The following is a 20,346-nucleotide window of genomic DNA, read 5'->3' as shown; positions in this document are numbered from 1 at the left end:
AAATTTAATCTTGCCTTTTCCTTTCCAAATGCAGACTGGAAGGAGAAAATGTTAGCGTCAGCATGGCTCTGGGTTTCTGTTGATCCTTTTCCTCCCAAAGCTGGTCATTATTTTTCCTCCTTGTCCTTCGTGTTGTTCATCGTAAGGATGAGACCCGCAAGCCAGATGTGTTGTCCTTTCCTCTCGTTCTTGTCCTGAGAGCTTGGCTTCACGACCATGATATCCTCTGGCTGCTGCCAACCAGAAGATGCCTGTTGTTGGCATGCATCTGGCAGACAGCCATGTGGGTTGTGGATCTGGGAAGTAGTGTTCTCTCTGTCCCAACCTGCCAGCTGTCAGGAGAGTTTGTTATAAGGGGTTTCAGTCCATAGCGGGTCTTTGTTGTCTTGCTAGTGCTGGAAAAGTTCCACTCCAGTAGTACCTGCCTGGGGCCACAGATTAGTGGCACCATAATTGGAGGTGCCTCCTCTTCTTGTGGGAAACCAGAATCACTGTTTTCTCATGTTCTCACGGGAAACGGACTGCACCATTTCCATGACACCACTCATACTGCCTGTGACAGCGGAGGTCTTTGCTCTTACAGGCTGACTTTGTGAGCAAACTTTCTGGATCTAGTGCGGGCTGCATCTCTGGGGATATCTCTTATAGTCACAGTTATAGCCATAAAAAGGCTTAGTGGTTTGAGTCACTACTTCGATTAATATAAGATCCTACTCATCAATGGCCAGATGATGGCTCTTTTGAATTGAAAATACTTCTAGATTAAAAAAAAAATACAGACTACTCATCCTGAGTGATTGCCTTATTGGAACCGATGGAAAGATTGGATAGAAAAGAAGGCTGAAAGGAGCATGGCACCAGCCTTAGGGGCTCCCTAAGAAGCCGAAATCGGAAAGCCTGTTGCCTCCACTATGGTCTCTACGTGCAGAGAGGAGCTAGATCAATGGCCCCTCACAGCTGACACGGACCCCACATACAGAGATCCTGATTGCTTCTAAAGAATGTTCTTCCTGCCCATGATTGTACTGTAGTTATCAGACAAGCCAAACAGACCCTGGGATTTTCCCTCAAAGAAGGAAAACATGACTGTAATTTCCTCCAGGCCCTCCTGCAAATGATCAGAAAATGGGTCACCTGAAAACCAAGGTTCAGGTCTGATTGAAGAAACAGTAGAGACTTTTCCCCCTAAGGTGGGTTGATCTGAGTTTGAACTGTACAGCCAGAAAGAGGAGAGCATTCAAAGGCCTGTGTTGAATGCTCTTCACAGATATTATAAAGCCACACCTCATTAAACCCTGAAGCTCTAGAACAGGCATCTTTTGATTTCCACTTTAGTTGAAAGTCTTCTCCTTGATATAAAGAAGCAAATTGAAGATAATGTAGTTGGATGGGCAAGTCAGTCCCATGACATCATTAAGGCTGCAACCCAATTACTAGAGGAATCAAAAGCAACTGTATTTCCTTACAGATCTTTACAAAATCAGAAATGTGGCTGGAGAAGTAAAGCCTGACTATCCTTTTACCAACCCCAAACCCTGGACTGTTTCCCTCAATGCTCCTACAAGTTTCAGGATATTGGAAACAGAATGATCTCACATTTAAGAAAGGGAAGGAAACACTTAAATAGCAATTACTCTAGACATCTGATTATTTGCAAATATACCCTGAAAACTCCTAGGAGAAAGTTTGGATACTATTTTTGTGCCTTTGTGATATAGATTTTTCTATGCCATCTTCTTTGGGATCTAAGAGACACTTCTTTCAAATGTAAACTTGAGGGAAATGATTTTCATGAGAAAAACAAAAGAGTTTTTGGGGAACTGGGCTAATGAAAATTCTAGTGTCTCCTTAACAATCATTAAGGAAAAACTTTGGCCATCTGTAAGGGTAAAATGCCAGAAACACAATTTGAATCTGACTGTTATGTATAATACGAACTCGTGAGTTTTGTATTAAAGTTCAAGGCTTTAGCACAGTCAGTGAAGCAGAAGTAGATGTTTTTCTGAAATTCTCTTGTTTTTTCCTACGATTCAATGGATGTTGACAATTTGACCTCTGGTTCCTCTGCCTTTTCTAAATCCAGCCTGTACATCTGAAAGTTCTTTGTTCACGTGCCATTGAAACTCAATTTGAACGATTTTGAGTATTGCCTTGCTAGCATGTGAAATTAGCACAATTGTGTGGTAGTTTGAATATTTTTTGGCATTGCTCTTCTTTGGGATTGGAATGAAAACCGACTTTTTCCAGTCCTGTGGCCACTACAGAGTGGATCACAACAAACTGATTTTACGGAGATGGGATACCAGGCCACCTTACCTGTCTCCAGAGAAGCCTGTCTGTGGGTCAAGAAGCACAGTCAGAACCTTACATGGAACAACTGACTGTTTCAAACTTGGGAAAGGAATGAAACAAGGCTGTCCATTACGTACCTTTAATTATTCTTCTTGTAGCTGGCAGTTTGTACCTCTTAATTCCCTTCATCTATTTTGCCTATAGGTTAGTAATTCTAATTAATATGTATAATTCAAACTACTAGAAATAATAAGTGAAACAGCTCTGTATGCAAAGAAAGTAGAATATATTTTAGAGTAGGAAAACCTATGAGATATGGAAATGTATTTTTGTTAAGTGAAACGGAAGTAATTTTAACTTTAACTATGTCCTATAGTTAAAGAAGCTATTTCTGAGTGAAAAAGGGATAATAAAGGACAAAGTCGGCATTTGGGGGCTGGGGAGAAAGAGAGAGAGGAGAGGGAGAGAGTTTCTCCTATGTGGTCAAACTGGCAAAACCTTAATGAGTGTATTATAAGTTTTTAAAAGAAACTTTAATATCAATACTGTACTTATATAAAACTAAAGCTTAATTTTTTATACATGCTAAAATAACAAAGTTTTGTTGGACTATTGCTCTACTCTTGAAAAGGAATTATAAAGACTTTTTCTTTAGCTTTGCAGTGATGCAGAAGCAAAACACGTCTGTTTTATCAAAATAATTTCCTGCACTTTTATCAGACTTAACTATTTAGGAAAACTGAGTCTTAATATTAACAGCTAAATTTTGCTCACAACTATTAATCTTCTATGTTCGCCTTTGAAAACTTACTGTCATTAAATATTATTTTTGAATGACGTGTGATCCTTTTTAGTCAGTGCCTAAAACTGTTGCTATTTTGACAAACCTCCAAAATCAAATTTTAAATGAATTCTGGTTGACATTGAATTAATTTTGGGATTTTCCACAGGGTCCCTAAAACATCTCAAAAGATTTGTTCTCTCTTCTTATTAAAAAAGAAGAGAGGTATATTAACTCATTAGGCTTATTTGCTGTATTAAATTATATGGAAATCACTGTCAAAGAAGTAATACTAAGCCTTCTTCAAGTTGTATTTTTATTGGTATATATTATGTATTCCAGAAACTGTTAGATGGAATACATAAACTTCATATATGTCCTGACATAATGTTATCAGTCATGATTCTATTTATTGTCTTGAAATGTGTGTCACACGCATAAGCAAATTTCCTTGTCAACTGCATTGTAATAAGCTCTAATCAGATTTTAACCATTGGCATTTTTAAGTATTTTTGTCATTCATAGATATGTTTTTTGTTTTTTTTTAATTCAGATGCTTTTGCAATAGTGTTTCATCTTCAGAGAGATTCATAGAAAGGACTCGAACAAGTACTATAGATACAGGTTTCTGAAAATCTTTAAATCATAAAATTGAACTGAGTAAGAAAATTTATAAGACTTTGATGAAAAAACTGGATTCGTAAAATTGCTAACAAAAGATAAAAATCAACAAGAATTAATTTCATGGGACTGAATAAACTGATAAGGGTGACTATAATGCACATAAGTTTTAATTGAAAGTCTTGCTGGTTCTTTAATATTGTGTTTTTCCAGATTTAAGAAAACTTTCTCTTAAGCTATAACTTACAGCAATCTGGTAAATTTTATCTTTGTGAACTGAGATAAAACATTTACTTTTTCTCCCTGCCTGATCCCTCCAGAATTTGAAGACTTCTAGTGAGTATTTACATAAGTTATTTACATAAATCCAATAAGAATTTGTCCTCTTGTAACAGGACACAGTTGGAAATGTTGGCTATATTTCCAAGGCTTTGACTGGAATGCTGTATTTGAGAATGATGTACATAGACTTAGATATAACCCGGCAGCTTTAAGGGACTCAGGTTGACTTTACAGAGCCCATAATGCCTCTTGGGAAAACATCCTGATGTCTTGCTCACAGGGTTCATGGTAGCCTCACCAGTTGACTAAAAAGCTCACTTCCTGGCAGCCCCGGAATTTTGAGATGTTTTGTGGACCTAAATAAGAGAGGGATTTACCCAAACCTTTAAATGTTATATCCAAGATCAGACGGCGAGCCTTGCCTTGTCTTGGCTTCCTAGCCTTTAGCACTTTTAAATGTTCAGTCTGAGATTCCTTATACAAAGTTTCAGCAAGACTCATTTTAAAGAGTCTATATGGTTGATATATTCTATATGGATTTCCTAGGTGGTACTAGTGGTAAAGAACCCACCTGCAATGTAGGAGATGTAAGAGATGCGTGTTCGATCCCTGGGTCAGGAAGATGCCCTGGAGGAGGGCATGGCAACCCACTCCAGTATCCTTGCCTAGAGAATTCCATGGACAGAGGAGCCTGGTGGGCTACAGCCCATGGGGATCACAAAGAGTCAGACACAGCGTGACTGAAGCCACTTAGCACATATGGTCGATAGTTATTCTTGCTGCACTTACGTAAATAACCAGGTCAAGTTTATTGAAACTAGACATAATTTGCAAACAAATTAGTTTTACCATGATTACCTTTGGTAGAAATGCAGGTGATTTTAGAGCGAGAGAGAGAAGACAGTATGTTTGCCCCTTGGTAGATGTTAGATTCTAGTGCTGTTACCATCTTTGAAGTTTTGTTTTCTACCCGTGAACTGGACTGGACCCTGCATTCTAGTTTCCTTAAACATGCTATAGATCTTCAAACTCGCACTTCCTCTTTCCTCCCCCGCTTTGGACTTGGAGTCACTAAGAACAAAAACTGTCCTTTTTCCTTGAAGCCTTGAAAATTGAATGACAATGACTTGATATAAATTTCAGAGATATTAGCTCATATTTCTAGAAAAGCCTCATGCCTGCTGCTATGCGGGCCACTCAGAAAGTTTGCCTGAGCACGTGGTAACACCGTCAGAAACATGAAAAGGTGCTCCGATCCCAACATCTGCAAATCTTTTGGACCAGCTGTTCTCAAGACTCGGATTAGGCCTATAGCCCTTTCTGACAATTAACCTTTGTCTTACTTTTGTTTCCATGGAAATGCCTCTTAAGACATTCCTCACTGCTCACAGCAGACAGGCCTAAGGTGAAAAGCTTGCCTGCAAGTCCGCCTCCTGAAATGAGAGACACACTTGCCAAACCGGAAGGACTGAAGCTCAGGACTGAGAGGCTGGGTCAGTGAGATGCACAGCATCTAGCTGTTTGGTTCTGGGTTGAGAAACTCTTCACTGAAAGTTTCAAAGGTGAGAACTGAAAAGGAGCTGGCTATACCATCTTAGAAAACGCTTTTGGGGCATAGTGTTTATTTTGAGCTGGTTATTTTAAAGAAACTATAAGCATAGAGAAAGCCATGGAAATTGAGAACTTACTCTTCTGTTAGAGACATTTATATACATATAATGGGAACCTCTCTTTTCTAGGGTGTCTCCCTCTACCCGGAATGGCCATTTGGTCTATCAGGAATGGAGGATGACCGACTCCCTAGAAGTCTTATCGATAGAGAAGGCGCTGTGTTAAGTCTGTGATAACCATACCCTCAGGAATGGAGGATGACCAACTCCCTAGAATTCTTGTCGATAGAGAAGGCGCTGTGTTAAGTCTGTGTGACAACCACACCCTCATTCATGGTGCTTTACCGAATATCTCCCATAACTGGCTACCCCCTCCTCAGCATCTTTTGTCTTTAGCCGAAGATGGTGTTTAAGGTAGGGGCGTGGGCCATTTTAAAGAGTTCTTCAGTTTTCTTATGTTATCTCTCATATATGCAAGAGGAATGCATGTTACTAAACCTCTGTTTTTCTCCTTTTTATCTGTCTTTTATTACAGGAGCCTTTTAGCCAAGGATCTGGAATGGTACAGGGAAAATTATTTTTCCTTCCCCACAATATTGTAGTTTTGAGTCTGAAAGCTAGAAAATTAGGCAAAATTTTTAGGTTACAGTCTGCAGGAAGAATTCCTTCCTTTGGGGGGACCCTCAGGTTTGCTCCTAAGGCCTGATTGGATGAAGCCTGTGGACGTCATGGAGGATAAGCTGCTTTACTCAAAAGACAGAGACGTAAATGTTCTCAGGGAGATGACGTTCCCAGGACGGCCCCACAGTTGCCGCCGATCTCTCCCCTTCACAAGAATGTCTCACAGCCGCCCTGAACCACCGAGAGACCCCGGGACACAGAGGGGAGGTGGCGGGTCGGCCCCTGCCCCACAGACCGCCTTCCGAAGGGAGGGAAGTGAGGGCGCCTGCACCACCGCCCCTCCCCGGGACGCGCCTCCTCCCTGAGACACCCCCGGGGGGGGCCCTAACTTCCCTGCGGAAAATGCAGCCCCGGGGAGACCACAGGCCCCCCAGCACCGTGAGTCACCTCGTGCAAGGGCCTGCTCTGGTCTCGCTCAGCAGTAATGGCGGGGCGATCGTGGGCTCAGCTGCCGGAATCTGCCCGTGGTGCGCATGGGGGAAGGGGCGTGTGTTAGCGGCCCGCGCAGGGATCCTGGCCAGCTGAGTGCATCCCTGCGGTGTTCAACTCGCAGTGACAACCAGCGACTTGGTCCATCTCGACAACCAGGCGGGTGGCGCATTCTGCCCAGGGAGCTCCCTGAGGCGCAGAGCCGCCTGACGGTGGTCCTCAAATACTTCCTCTGGCCCCAGAGCCTGGCTTGTGCATGCCATAGCCCCACCCACTGTGGAGAGAGGTCTACCTCCCCACGTGGCCAGAGCCGCCGGCCGGGCACCAGGAAACTCTGCAGTCCAGCAACATTCAAGCTGAGATGCTGGCAGATGAGGCTGAGCGCCCGCAACGCAAAGGCGTTGCCAGGTGTGGGTGTCCCCCCCGCTACACTCAGGAGGAATGATTCATAGCCAAGGCTGACGGTAGCTCTCAGCCTCTTCCAAGGAGAAAGCCTGCTTGAGGACAGTTGGCCTCTCCCTGTCCTGCGCAGGCACATGAGCGGAAACGTAACCCCACCCATTCTGACTGCAGGGACCCCATTGGACCCAAAGGACTGATAAGAGTTTCTGGAAGCTGTGTAACCAGCAATATTCAAGCTGAGAGGTGGCCAGGTGGAGCTTGTCACCTCCAGAGTAGATCCAGGGCTGGGTATAGAGGGTTTCCTTGCTAAAGGGGGTTGATTCATAGCTCAGATTGAGGGTATCTGCAACTCCTCCAGCCAGAAACTTGTTTGGGAGAGATTGGCAGAAACCTGGTGTGTCCCTTCCCCATCCAGCCGAGGCAAGGGAACTAAGACACAGCTCAAACTATTGCAAAGTGTCTCCAAGCTCCATCCGACCAGAAGGGATGGGAAAAACAAACAAACAAACAAACAAAAGACAACACACTGAAAGCTGTATTTAACAGCAACACTAAAGCAAAGAGGCAGGCGGGCAGAGCTGATGGTCTGAAGAGCGAAGCCAGCGGCCCTGAGCAGTCAAGGAGCACAGTGCACGGGTCAGCCTGAGTTACGACAACACCCAAGACTTACTGGTTTAGAGCTGCTTCCACCGCTGCACACACACACAGGGACACTAAGTTGTTCTCTGCTTGTTGCTGATTGCATCCTTCAGCCTGTTCGACCAGGATACATGTAGCCTGTGAGAAGGGACAGCCCGTCCCACTGCCCTGCTTAAAATGACACTTGGGAGGAGAGCTCAGTCCTCAGCTTCCCCACTTGCAGAGCAGAGCCAGCGACTCTGCCTGACCAGGGAGCTCAGTGTACACTCTTGCATACTCCCATTCTTCCTCCCTGCCGAGGCAGGGGAACTAATTCATGGCCCAGTCTACCCCCAGTAGAGTACACAGCCCCAGCCACCCAAAACGCTGACCAGGGAGTCAAGGTACCTACCGAGCCCATCTTACAGCGTCACTCGTCCAGGGAGTCAGGCCAGCAGGCTTGGTAGGCTATCCTCAGCCAGTACACACTGGCCATCCCAGGCCTCAGCTCAGACAGTTGCCTCACCCCAAAAGAGACCATAATGGGAGCCCCCTCTTGCCCAGAAACCCAAACTGAACTGAACTTTATATACCAACACAAGGGGTCAGAGTCACAAAATATCAGATCAATACGGCACGACTGAAGAAAACCAGCAAAGGGCCCACGGCTGACTCTAAAGCTAAACAACATCAGTATACTATCGGGCAAAGAATTCAGAATAATCCTCTTAAGAAAGTTTAGCAAACTGCAAGAACACAGATACAGGCTGCTAGATGAAATTGGGAATATAATGCATGAACAAGAAATGAGAAGAAAGAAATGAAAACCATTACAATAACCCAAAGAGAAATTCTAGAGTTGAAAAGCACAATAACTGAATTGAAGAATTCAACAGAAATTTTCAAAAGCAGACTTCACTGTGCAGAAGAAACGGGGACCTGGGCGACAGGACAGTGGGAGTTATGTAGTCAGAAGAGCAAAGGTTAAGTGAAGAAAGCTTGCAGGACTCCACGAGCAGAAATAATACCTGCATTCTGGGCATCCCAAAAGGAGAGAAAGATAAAGTATATTTAAAGTAGCAATGGCTGAAAACTTCCAAACCTGGGGAGAGACATGGACATTCAGTCTACGCAGCTCAAAAGACAGCACATAGATTTAATCGAAATAAATCTGCACTGAGACACATCATAATTAAATTGTCAAAAGTCTAAGACAAAGTAAGAAATATCTTTTTCCATTCCATCACTCTCAGTCTGTGTGTCCTTTTAAGACAAAAGTGAGTCTTTTGCAGACAGCATATCATTGATTATTATTTTTTTATCGCTTCAGCCATCTGTGCCTTTTGATTAGAAAATTTTATCCATTTATGTGAAAATAATTATTGATAAGTAAAAATTTAGTATTGTCATTCACCTGTATGTGAATTCTAAAAAACCCCACTTCAAATTAATAGTAAAAGATATCAGATTGCAGGCAAGGTTTGAGGGAAGAGGGATTTGAAGGCAACTGTTTAAAATGCACAGACTTTCACTTATAAGATAAATAAGTACTAGGGATACAATGTACAACACTGAATACAGTTAACACTGCTGTATGATATATAAGAAAAAGCTTAATATTTTATCTATATGAGATGATGAGAGTGAAAGTGTTAGTCACTCAATGCGTCCGACTCTCTGCAACTGCCTTGACTGTAGCCCGCCAGGCTCCTCTGTCCATGGAATTCTCCAGGCAAGAATACTGGAGTGAGTTTTCATTCCCTACTCCAGGGGATCTTCCCAACCCAGGGATCAAACCCAGGTTTCCTGCACTGCAGGCAGATTCTTTACCATCTGAGCCACCAGGGAAGCCCACCTACCATGGTCATCATTTTACAGTATTTGTAAATCAAACCTTTAAGTGTTATACCTTAAGCTATATGATAATGTACGGTAATTATTTCTTAATAAAACTGCAAAAAATGTGTTAAATATTAACCAACTGACATTTCCATCTGTATATGCAACAGCCTGCCGATCGCAGTGTTTCCGGTGGAAGATGTTCCCTTATAACCGTGGTCTAGGACGGAGCTCTGCCAATCCTTGGTATGCTTTGCTGGCAAAGGGAGGACCATCCATCAACATCTAGCGGATTTCACAAAAGTATTTGTTGTAACCAAGGCAACCACCAGTGGTGGTGTGTGGCTGGATTACTGGCACTCTGAAGAAAGTAATAGAAGACTAACTTTCCCATTTAATCTAGAACCTTCCAGGTATGCATGCAGCAATAGAAAAACACTGCCTTTTCCATGGCTTTACCCTTGAATGGGCAACCTCTCTAGTTAAAGTCCTATCATCCCATCTTAGTTGTGGAGGCAAAACTTGTATGATCATTAGAAATACTTGGGCAATGTTTCTGAAACTATAGGCTATTGATGACCACCATGAGAAATTCTTATTCACAGAATCTACAGTGGAGGTTGACAACACACACACAATTTAAGAAAAATGTTCCGCCTGTGACTCTGATCATCAGCCAGATTTTACCAGCACTGATGTAGGAACTACAAGAAGCAAGTGACCAGACAAATAATACCAGACGCCTAACCCAGGAAGGCTCATGGCCTTGCAAATGCTCCCCACTATCCAAGGGCCTCTCCTGGCCTCTCCTGCTGCCACCAGCCTCCTGGATTGTCAGACTGGATGGGGAGAGAGCCATGCCTAATTACTCCTTGACTACCTTCCAAAGCAGATGACCACAGTCCCAGCTCCCCACAGCAGGCTATTTGTTCCCTTCATTCATCCAGTATGTGACTAAGACTGAAGCATTTCCGTGGGGGCCCTGTGGGCAAGGAAAAATTTGGCAGCAAACTACAAAATTAATTCTCCTTGAGCCGTACAGCTCCCTGCCTGGGCTATTTCACCCTTTGTCAGCCAGCTGAAATGATAGTGATAGTCCCCCTTTTCTGGCAAATGAAAATCCAGAAGGAAAGGACGCTTTTCCTTTCCTTTTTGCAAGATCCTCCCCTTTGCATGATTTTGTCCTCCCAAGTGAGGGCGGACTGTCCTGACTGTGCACAGAAACTCCCAACATCCTGCCAGCTGCGAGTACTTTTAGGACCTTTTAATCACTAAAAGTGTAGCATTTACAGGTTCTACTGGCAGAGACAGTCCTCTGGGATGTTCAGGATGGATGTATGTGTGCAGCCTCTGCAGCTGGACCTAACCAGATGTAAGAAAGAATATACCCTCCCCTTGTGGTGCAGAGTGGAGTCTCAGCATGAGGTCAAACGTGCAACTAGGAAAAACTTTCTTTAGGTGTCCCTTCTCTACTGCCCTATATGTCCAGGATTCCGTGTTAAGATTGTATCCACCACTCCTCTAATTCCTTCTGGGCTAATCACATCTTGGCAGGAGACCTTTATCAACCATCTGTAAATCTCACCTACTGACCTCAAGTCCTATTCTCCGAAGCTGACGCTCAACTGTGCACCACTATGATGGATGTGTTCAGGGGTAAAAGCTAGGCGTTCAGTATTGTTAGTTGCCAGTGGGTGTGTGATAGCCCTTCTGGCATAGTGCAAGGCTCAGAGAAGCATCCAATAAATGTTTCCTGAATGAAGGAACATGTTTGCATCCAGACCAAGTCCTCTGGAAACGATGCTTTAATCACAGAGAATAACTGGTTATTCTGGATATTTTCATCTGGCTCTAATTCAAGTATGACTTCTCATCCTGCTTATCCTTGAGGTAGCCTCAAAAATTGGACTTGGAACAGAAACAGTGAATTTTCAGTAAAGGGGCAGGATTGAGCCAAATTTAATCTCCATGGGCTACGGCCTTCCTGAGAAGAAACCACCCCCGGAATAAAAATAGGGGTTGAAAAAGGTCAAGAAAGGACAGCAGAATAAGTCCAAAAAGATCAGAACTGGGGTGATTTTTCAGCATAACTTTGGAGAACTTTCCACACATTTCAACCTCAAGAAGGTACTGAGAGAACCCAGGAGGAAACTATGTTTAGTGGCTTAAAAACAGTTTCAAAGAAATTCTAGACTTGTTCTTTCCAAAATAATAGTTTTCAAACACTCAGCTACATAAGAACTCATTTTTGCCTCCCTGTGATCAGGCTCACACAAACTACCCAACTCTGTCTCCATGACCTACTAGCAAAGGAATCTTCTCTGCAGACCAGTCTTCTTTAACCTGTGTGCTGGGCTGGCTTAGTCACTCAGTCATGTCTGACTCTATGCAACCTCATGGACTGTAGCCCACCAGGCTCCTCTGTCCATGGGATTCTCCAGGCAGCAATACTGGAGTGGGTTGCCATGCCCTCATCTGGGGGATCTTCCCAACCCAGGGATTGAACTCAAATCTCCTGTATTTTAGGCAGATTCTTTACAGTCTGAGCCACCAGGGAAGCCCAAGAATACTGCAATGGGTAGCCTATCCCTTCTAGAGGGGATCTTCCTGACCCAGAAACCAACCCGGCGTCTCCTGCATTGCAGGTGGACTCTTCACCAGCTGAGCTACCAGGGAAGCCCCTTCTTTAACCTAGTAGGCCCATTTATTTAGCAAAACTCTCCTTCATCACCGATTCTGTCTCTCCACTTACTGAAAGTTCATTGACCCTTCAAAATCCCACCCTTATTCTTTTTGTTTTAAACTATTTAAGATTTTTTTTTGACTGTGCCACAGGGTATGTGGGATCTTAGTTCCCCAACCAAAATTTAAACCTGTGCCCCCTGCATTGCACGGAATCTTAGCCACTGGACCACCAGGGAAGTCCCCCTATTCTGTTTTAAAATAGCCATTCTAATGACTCTGGCCCTTTCTTTATTATTTTTTTCACATCTTGTCTTTTTGTACTTTCTGTCTTTACCACTTAAGACTATTCCCTATTGTTTTACAACTATTTTAAGTGCATTGTAAATTATTAAGTAAGTTAAGAAGCTATTTGATGGCAGGATTCCTGTCTTAAATATTATCATAGATAATAAAGGAACAGAATCAGTGCTTGATACAGATTTCTTGAACTGAGTAGCATCAAACCGATCATTGCAACTCCTAAACCTCATAGTTAATCAAAATCATTACAAACCCATGGATGAGGGTCATTCAGGGAGCAGGGCAGAGGATCACCTTCTGTTCTCCACGTCTCTGCTTTTGATCCGTGTTAGCAGATGCTTCCCTGAGACCCCACGGACCCCAGAGGGCGATCCTGTATGAGTAAAGTTTCCAGTTTCAAGTCTGTGTGGTTTGCACTCGTTGTGATGCTGAGCCAAGCTATTTACTTTGTTTTATATTCATGAGGGGAAATTTGTATATTTTGAACACTCAGAAATTCCCTGAGAAGTCTTCTGTGAACAAATAAAAGTGTGTCTAATTGTTCAATCTATATGGCCAAACGTTACCTACTGGTCTATTTTTCCTAGAAGATATGATCTCTATCAAGTGAACAACACACATCCTTTTAACTGTTAAAAGTGTTAGTTAGTGTTACTTGCTCAGTAATGTCTGACTCTCTGCAACCCCATGGACTGTAGCCCGCCAGGCTTCTCTGTCCATGGGATTTCCCAGGCAAGAATACTGGAGTGGGTTGCCATGCCCTCCTCCAAGGGATCTTCCCGACCCAAGGACCGAACCTCTGTCTCTCGCATCTCCTACATTGGCAGTTGGGTTCTTTACCACTAGTGCCACCTGGGAAGCCCAACCACATGCTAATCCTTACAGAAAAATTAGATAGAAATAAAAATAACTGGTACACATAACCACTTTATTAGACATTGTCTTATATTTACACCCATCTGCAAATTTACTATCCTATGTTACCTTTTTCACATTGTTTCAAATCTTCCAAAGCAACTGCCTGATCTCAAGGTTCCCATGAATTCTGCTCCCCCATTCCCCGCCCCCAGCAGACACTCAGTGAAAAGGCTGAATAGATCTGTCTTGAAATGTGTCACTATAATTTGGGGTTCTAAGGATAAGGAGTCAAAGTAACTCTAGCAGTTTGTTTTTCACACTATTTCTAGTTTACCCTTTCCACTTCAATCTAACAGCTGAATGCAATGCTTATCATCTACCTGGTGTATGCCAATACATCTTGGCAGGAATTTAGGTTAAATTCTGTCTTTGTCTGAATAGTTGTTGAAAGGATACCCAAATGCTAAAAAGCTCAGCGACTCCCAAATACAGAGTAAGCTATCGTGTAGGCAGTTATCTCCCTTATCTGATTCATGGGAACTGAAGTGGGAGCGCCCGTGAAGTCACAAGGACTGCATTGCTTTGGGAAAGGTACTGGCTTTTCTGGGCACCAATTTACTTATCCATAATATAAAGCCATAATGTTGGAGGGTAGATTGAACAAGAGAATTTTCAAGGTCCCTTCTGAATTTCACATTTATTCTTTCATAGGAAGAAAGGCATCTTAAGAAATGTCTGTGTCTTAACTTTTTACATCAAGTTGGAAAAAATAGAAAAATTATTAGAAAGAGAACTCTTATAGAGAGTATATTTTTCCTGTTCATTTAATTGCTTGGTTTAAGCACTCAAGCTGTGAGAAGCAAGAATTTGATGAATTCATCAACATTTGCAAAGAGTTGTTGGTTTTTCAGGGCAATTGCATAAACCTAGAGCTCTTGCACGTTCAGGGAGCAATTGCAATAACTTCCAAACACAATGACCTGCTTTATCAGGTTGAAATTGATCCTCTTTCCTTTAAAACATGGTTACTGAATGAAATTTACACCGAGTCTTATTTCTTAGAACACACATTTTTCATTCATTATGCATTAACTTATTATTTTATTCACCAACAGAGGTGGGCCGCCAAGTCCCATGTGCTAGGAGGACTGCAAAAGTGAATAAAACCTCCTTTTAATCATCTGCAATATTAATGAAGCCACGAACCCCACATCAGGAGACACAATTATGCAGAAAGTTATGGGTCCCCTATTGGCCTTTTATACTCTCTACGTGATTACTCAGAAGAGGAATGCTGAAAATAATGTGAATTGAACATGCTTTTTTTTTTTTTTTTTACAATCCCTGTGTTATATCCAAGAATATAGGGTGGACTAAAATATAATAAGCAATCCGCGTTGAAGCAATGTGTTGGAGTGAAAAAAACAAAGACATTAAAGATGTTACGGAAGCCATCCATGTGCCATCTAGCCACATCTCCACTGAACCATTTATCCATTATTTATTCAAAAACACTTATTGAACACCTACTATGTGCCAAATATTGTGTTGAGGAAGAAAACTGACAAGAACTCATATTTTCGAGTGGGATGATGGGAGCATTAAGATAGAGAACACCTTCTCTTATGATGATAGATTGAAATGTATAGGTACCAGAAGTCAAGGATGTTGTCTTGGATGAAGGAACATTTCTGAGATCTGTAGCATGAGTTGGAATATTCAGGTAAAGAGCAGAGTGAGTAGTGAAACAAACAAGGATTGTGCCCCTCAAAACAAACAGCAAGAACCAAGGTCAAGAGCAAAGAGGAAACAGGAAATGGAATCAATTTGGTTTTATAGAAATGGTGACCTCCAAAGGGGGAAGGAAATGTTAGGAAATAGGCCTGCAAATGTAAGCAGAGAAAATCGTACAGGGTCCAGCAGGGGTTGTAGGAAGAAAAATGATGTGATTGGATTTGCATGTTAAGGCGATCACTCCAACTGCAGCACAGAAAAGATAATGAATCCAATGAGAAGAGAAACTCAGCGACTGCGGCAGGAACCCAAACATGAGATGATGAAAATTTGCAGTAGGAAAGCATCTGCGGTTTCTGGAAAGAGGCAGTTTTGAGAATTTCTTAGTAAGCAGAGTGGACATGACTTGCTGCCTGAATTCTGGGATAAAAGAGAGCCCTTGTGAGTTTCTTCCTGGATTATGATGCCACTCATTGGTCAAGATGGAATAAGTGTTGGGGATGAAGAGAGTTATGGAGGGGGGATAGGATGGCTTCTGTGTTCAGAATTCTGTATTTCATGTGCATGTGATATAGCCACCTAAGGTTCTCCACTGGGAAGTTTGTTTGGTTTGGTTCCAAAGTTTAGGGAAGACAGGGGAAGGGATATTTGAGAATCACTGTTATAAAGATAATTGATGACAGGGAGACCCAGCGAGAGTATGAAATCATCCATAAGGATGGTCATGGACCTAGAAGGGGGAAGGGACCTAGGAAGGGCTTTAAGTAATATTAATATTTAATGTTTAATAATATTTAAGAGGAAGAATAGCCTAGTAAAGAGATTGAGTGTGAGTGGTCAAAGATGGAGAAAAACTCTTCTGCATTGGATGTTGCTAGAAGATTAACCTGTTTGCACTCAGCTCCTTCCTGTGCTGTGCTCAGCTGTGCCCTGCAGGGACGGGGAGCACGCCAACTACCTCCCCAGACCTCCTTCCGAGCTGGCTCCACCTTGATTTGAGCCATGAGAGATGCTCGCTGGAGACTGGAAGGTGGGACGAAGGGAGAGGCGACCACTCTCCTGTCTCCCCTCCTGTCTCCACCAGTAGCAGGCGCGCCTGTCTGCAGGGCATGGGGGCTCTACCAACGCCAGAGTGTCTCACTGTCACATCATCCAGTTCCTAATACGCCATCACTCTCAAAGGAGGCTGAACAGCTGCACACAGCAGAAACTGCCCCGGAGGTGGGGGTAGCAGACAAGGGTTCAAGGCCTGGCTCCATCAAAACCAGCTATGAAAGTGACATTACCCAGTGGAACATCAATTTCTTCACCCATACAATCAAGATGGAAATACCTGCCACCTGATTGCTCTAAAACTATACAAGGCCATACAAGTGAATGTACTTTATAAAAATGGAAGCTTTGCCTAAATATACATAGAGTGCATTTTTCATGGCTTCTGTTTCAAATTTACACACAGGCTTTATTTGGCAGAAATATGAGTATTTCCAGAAGTGAACTTTAAATGATTAACCTCCTGGACTGTGGAAAAAAGAAGCTCTGAGCTGAAGGATCTATTAATAGGGCTTCCAGCACTCACCCCCATCCCCACAGTAAATATGTGTTGCCATGTGTGTGCTAGTGTGGCAGGGGTGAGTGGGTGTGTGTTTCAGAGTGGAGGTGTAGACAGAAAATATCCCAGCTTAAAAAAGCTACACTTGCCTGCTTTGCAAAAATGGTTTCTACAATTAACCCTACTCATCTGTTTATAGACCCAAAATAGTACAAGCACACAGTTGTGTTCATTAATTTTTGATAAGCAAAAAGACTCACAAATATTTCATTTCCAAGCATATGTTATCTGCAATTGGCTTCGCTGGCAGGCATATGCTTTGACATATGAAATTCCATCTTGCACCAAACACATATGACTCAACGTCTCAAACAATAACTGAACCATACGTGGGCATCTCATTGGCAGAGAGTTGGGCTCATTTGTATTTGTAGTTCTTTGAATAAGACTTTAAGCAGGGGAACCACAAAAACCCGTAAATCTGGGACACTGATTTTATGAATGTATGTTATCTATCCATTCTGAAAACAGTAATGGGAAGAGCAGATTGGTTGTATATAAGTATACTTTGTGAATTTCTTTCCCCAAAACTTGCATTTGTCCTCAACTCCACATTTGTCCTCAAATAATCTGATACACTAGGACTTTTCTGGAAACATAACAGAAACAGTTATTGTTTTGTTTTAAGCAATCCAAGCAAATTGAATACCTTTTATGCATTTAGCACAACTCTTGGTACAATGTTTTTTAAAAGTAGCAAAAGATGCAAATAGCAACCTGGCAGTTGGAAAGTCAAGATTTACACATGAAACAATTAACACGCTAGTATTGTCTCTGTATACAAAATTCTATATTATTCAGTGAAAACTAGCAGGTTTGGCATCAATCTCTGCCAGGCTGTGAATCCTATAACACTCGAGGGGTTAAAGGAGATGATAGGAGAGGGTACAATGAGGAGATATCACTGAACCGAGTACAAACCACAGGCAGCTAAGAACTTCCAAAGAGGGGTAAGGCGCGCTGGCTGCAAATCACATCACAAACCAGCTTGTGAAGGCTGGATCAGCATTTGGGCCAGTTGCAGGGAGACTGATATTACCAGGGCAGAAGCACCTAGGGAGGGATTTGTCTGAGTTAAAGTTACCTCGAGACCTGCTCCTAAGGAATATAAGTGATAGGTAGAAGTGATAAAAATTGATGGGTAAACATTGGAGCACAGTGCTGGGTCTTCATCAGGGACCAGTGGGAATAGAACTGGATTAACCTGGAGCAGTGTTCAGGGAATATTAAAGTCAGAGAATGATGCCATCCACATGGCAACTGGGGTTTTCCTTGTTAGCATCCCTTTTACAAGAACAACAACTAACAACAATTCATGGATAAGATGATTCTCTATGGGTAAGAGAATTCTAGGAGGGGGTGAGGTTGAACCACCGCTTACACCACACAGACCTAGACAGACCGTTAGACAATACGATAAATGGCTACTTGCCAACTGTGTTGCCCCTCCCCCAGGCTGCCCCAGCGTCCTACTTGGAGGATTTCCTGAGCCTCCAGTTCCTCTGGAACAGAAGGGAAGCGGGCAGGGAACGTTTAAAAGAATAACATGGCCTGAGGACAGGACATAAACTGATTAGAACCAAATAGATCCAAGATGACAGACAGTTGACTTGCACTAGACCTTGAGCCTCAGTATATGCTCATTGTAACACAGCAGCAAGCCACACGACACATCCATCAACACCATGATAGTCCCAAGGTCAACCTTGAAGGTCGAAAGTGGGTGTTGACCCAATTCCTGGAAATCCTCACCCCTTCCCCAAAATGGCTGGGATATTTTCCCCAATGCTTAGCCTGTGAAATTACCTACCCTAGAAAAACCGACAATACCTACCCTGGGGCTGGTGCAGTCCTCTAAGACGACCCACGTGCTGTGGAGCGTGCTTCTCTCTAAGCAAATCCACTTCTTATCGTCACTTTGTCTCCCACTTGATTCTTTCTGCAATGAAACATCAAGAATCTCAGCATCATTATGTCCCAAGGTTAGGTGGAATCACAGTTAAAGGACCATGGGTTCAAGTCCCAATCTGAATTTTGGCTGAGTTTGAGTCCCAGCCCTCGGGTTCAAGTTCCAGTTTGAATGACACAGTTTCACCTCCAGTGGGAAAGGAGAACCCAGGGTGACATCCAGTCCCCCCAGCACTGTGGGCTGGTTTGTGGGAGCTCCTACCCTGGTTTGTTTTCACAGGGATATCAGGAGACTGCGGGGGTGCTGAATCACTAGGAAACTGGCTATGACAGAGAAGAGGGGAGGACTTCCGACACAGCACTTGGCAGATAGGATTCCTACGTGCAGAGCTCAGGCAGGAGTCCCGCCCAGCAGCTGTGCTCATCTGCAGAAGCAACTTGATGGCACAGGCCAATGAGGGAGTCCAGTGGGAGACAGGTCTTCTTAACTCAGGTCACCAGATAAGGGATTTTGCTCAACCTGGAGCCTGGTCTTGGCATACTTCAGGCAGAATATCTGAGTCCCAACCCTGCCTGCTATGGAATGTGGCTCCCGTCCCTCCAGACCAGAAATTCTATTCAGGAAAATTGAGGAGCTGCCTGAAGTGGACCCTCTCAGTTCTACCCAGGCAGGAACCCGAGTCACAGCCCTGTTGCCATGGAGCCTGGCTCCCAGTCCCATCTGGCGGGAAGGGCTGGCAAGAACACTTGGAAGCGGCACAACCCACTCCAGACCCCAGAGGTGGGCAGGCGGAGCTGGTCACGTCCGAGCAGAGCCGGTGGCCTTATCCAGCCAGGGAGTGGGGTCAGAGGCTGACTTGAGTCGAGATCACAAACAAAGAGCATCACTGGTTTTGGAGCCCTTCTCCTTCCGCACCTGGGCGGGAAACTATTGTAACCCGCTTATTGCCGACTACAGCCTCCAGGCTGCCCAGGCAGTGATCCTTTACACCGGAAGCCACATAAGCTGTGGAGCAGCCCTGCTTGCAGCGGTGCTTAAACAGAGAGCACAGCCTGTGACTTTCCCCCATCTGGAAGCTGAGCAGGACCCTGGGGGCTCCTGGGGGCTCCTAGGGACAAAAGCTTTCAAACAAGGCTGTTGATCTGGGCAGGGAGGGGCTGCAGAAACAAGGGAGGAGCAGACCAGAAACAACAGCGCGGCCTTGGGGCAGGGGCCTTGTTCTGCCCAAGGGATGTACAGAGCAACAGCCTCGAGTTCTTCTGCAGAACTAAAACCGCAACAAAGGAAGACGTCAGTCTTCTTCATTCCAGAGAGGATCACAGCTGGATAACCAGAGAAGACCATCAAGGGACCACCTGAGGCAGCTTGAAGGAACCGTATTAGCTCATCAGGAGACCACCTCAGGCCAGGTTAAAGGAATGCAGGCCCTGCATGCACCCTGATCCTTATCAGCAGCCCTGCCCTTGAACCACTGCTATAGAAAGTGAATGTGTTAGTTGCTCAGTTGTGTCTGACTGCAACACCATGGACTGTAGCCCACCAGGCTCCTCTGTCCATGGGATTCTCTGGGCAAGAATACTGGCACAAGAAGTCATTCGATTCTCCAGGGGATCTTCCCAACACGGGGCCTGAACCTGGATCTTCTGCATTGCACCATAAAACTCCTCACCAATTCCTTCCTGGTTGGGGCGCA

General features: G+C 43.8%; 1 long non-coding RNA gene across 1 annotated transcript in view; it reads right to left on the bottom strand.

Moving 5' to 3' along the window:
* The window catches only part of LOC145517800 (uncharacterized), a 28,029-nt gene extending 8,961 nt beyond the window's left edge, over window positions 1-19,068 (bottom strand). The window contains exons 1-2 of the long non-coding RNA XR_014062341.1: window positions 18,915-19,068; window positions 18,579-18,683 (exon numbers count right to left, since the gene is read on the bottom strand). This is a non-coding gene — a long non-coding RNA (uncharacterized LOC145517800). The remainder of the gene's footprint in view (window positions 1-18,578; window positions 18,684-18,914) is intronic.
* Between the last annotated feature and the right edge of the window lie 1,278 nt (window positions 19,069-20,346).

This window comes from Giraffa tippelskirchi, chromosome 8, assembly GCF_054371585.1.
Source record: "Giraffa tippelskirchi isolate mGirTip1 chromosome 8, T2T-mGirTip1v1.2.pri, whole genome shotgun sequence".
NCBI classification, from domain to species: Eukaryota; Metazoa; Chordata; class Mammalia; order Artiodactyla; family Giraffidae; genus Giraffa; species Giraffa tippelskirchi.
The sequence above is the reverse complement of the archived record's forward strand: the minus strand, read 5'-3'. Positions and strand labels throughout refer to the sequence as shown.